At 40.2% G+C, this 2,141-nt stretch overlaps 1 pseudogene; it reads right to left on the bottom strand.

Annotated features, from left to right (window-relative positions):
- Window positions 1–1,186: 1,186 nt before the first annotated feature.
- On the bottom strand, window positions 1,187–1,752 carry LOC114029890 (annotated as a pseudogene).
- Window positions 1,753–2,141: the final 389 nt, after the last annotated feature.

Below are 2,141 nucleotides of genomic sequence, written 5' to 3'. Positions count from 1 at the left end.
TACTAAGGAGATATAGACACAGGAAAGGAATGCTTGTTGGTTCAGGTGGAAATTCCAATCAGAATTATCCCCCTCCTCCATCAAATCTTCTGGGAATTGCCCTGACTCTGGAAGAGCCAGACTTTGACTGACAAGCTAATTCTCTTGTCTCAAAGCAATCAAACATGTGGTGTGGGCTGCATTTGGCCTACAGCACTCTCCATGAGGCCGGAACCAGATTAAAATGTAATTGAGTAATATTTAACAAAATAAATAAAAATACAATAAAACAGATAATATCACATTTTAAAACTTAAGTTAATAGGTGTCCCACAGGCATCATTATGTTCTGATTAGTGGCCCTGTTTTTATTTGAGTTTAACATAGTATAAACCATAGAGAGGAGAGCATAGGTGGTGGCAGGCAGGTGGGGTGGCCACTGCAATGATTGGTATTTGCATCAGGGATCGACAGAAGCATATGAACAGGGAAAATTGGTGAATTTGAGAAAAATGGCAGAGTAAGAAGTACCCTAAGGAAGTAGCCCCAGTAGGGGCATAGCAGGAGAATGGAAAACCAGACTTTGGAGAGCTATTACCATGGAAAAGGAAGGGGTTGTGCAACCATGAAGCTGCCAGTGTAAAACTCTGGGGCCTTGGAACATGTCTGGTAGATTTTGTCTTTGCTAAATTCATATAAAGAGGCAGATCCCAAACTGCTGATTCCTTAATTCCCTTTTCCTTCCTCTCTCTTTCGGAAAGAAGCATACTCTGCCCAAATCTTCATTTCTTAATATTTTGTTGTTTGCTGTTTCCTTTTCATTGTTTTTTTTTTTAAAGTAGGAAAAGTGTGTTTATTAATCTATGTGTTTCATTATTCAAATGCAACTGAGAAAGACAATGAAGCAAAGGGCATACCTGACAGATAGAGAAGTAAGTTTTTTTTCAGCTATAATACATGTTCACCAGGGCAACTTTTCCTGACTAGGGGCTCAGAGCTACTACACATGAGAGAATTGTTGATTCACGTTTACCATTCCCCGGGAGTAATGAGAGAAGACTTCAACCCAGATATTTCCAGACAAACAAGTCAATAGCTTTATTTTAAAAATAAATATTAAAAAATAAAATTATAAAAAATTATGTTTATTTTGACATCTGAATAAGTGTTGACTCCTCAGGACATGGCCTTTGCCATCTTTTCCAACTTATCGGTCAGCTTGTTGCACCGTGCCTTTCTCAGAAACATAGATGCCATCCAAAAATTTTCGGATTGTCTTTGTTTTTGACTGTGGTGGCCTGTTGAATCAGGGCAGCTGAGTTTGATAGAAGTTCAATACCATTTCCTTCAAGAATTAACTCATCTTTTTTTGGCTTGAGAAACAGCACAAGCAACACCTGGTCTCATGCGTACTCTTTGAATATATTTTTCACCCCCAAAATTTCTGATTTCGACAAGTGAGCCATTCTTTTGAATAATACCATTGATGGGGAAGTGAGCATACGTAGACCTCATCTTGTAACAAAAACCCATGACTTTGATCATGTTTTATACATGACTGCAGATTGTGTGTATGGTTGCAAGTTCTTTTCGATTTCCCCACCTTTTGTCCACTGGGAGCCTTTTTCTCTTCTTTCCAAGGAGCCTGAGCTCCACATTGATATGGTTGAAATCCCTATAAAGGATTCCTCTAGGCTCCCTCACAATAACCTTAAGAGAGATGTCAACATTTTCTGGGATGTCGACGCTCTGGTTGTTTAGAGTGGTCTTCATTCTGGAAGTGACTGGGCCAAATAGAGTCTCCTCAGCTGTCTTAAAAGGAAAATCAAACCATGCCTGAGAGGCTGAGCCAAGAGGGAGTTTATAGAGGGAGTGACTGTGAAAGGATAGCACTACACACAGTAAGGAGCAGTGACAACCGATGCTTCCAGCATAGTATATCAACATACCACCACTACTAGACTATAGTCATTTGGATTCCCAAGTCTGACCCCTGACCCCATGAGACACAAATTTTAAAAGGGGGTAGGATAGGGAGGGGAAATCCCATAAAACATAGCAGCCTACATTAGAAACGGAACTTTTCTGTATAAAAGAGGAAGACTGGGCAACCATTTTGCTGCTGTCATCCTATGATCTTGGCCCGCCTGTTATGCTTAGGG

This window comes from Vombatus ursinus, unplaced genomic scaffold, assembly GCF_900497805.2.
Source record: "Vombatus ursinus unplaced genomic scaffold, bare-nosed wombat genome assembly UNPS02014942.1, whole genome shotgun sequence".
NCBI classification, from domain to species: domain Eukaryota; kingdom Metazoa; phylum Chordata; class Mammalia; order Diprotodontia; family Vombatidae; genus Vombatus; species Vombatus ursinus.
Note: the sequence above shows the minus strand (reverse complement) of the source record. Positions and strands in the feature narration are given on the sequence as shown.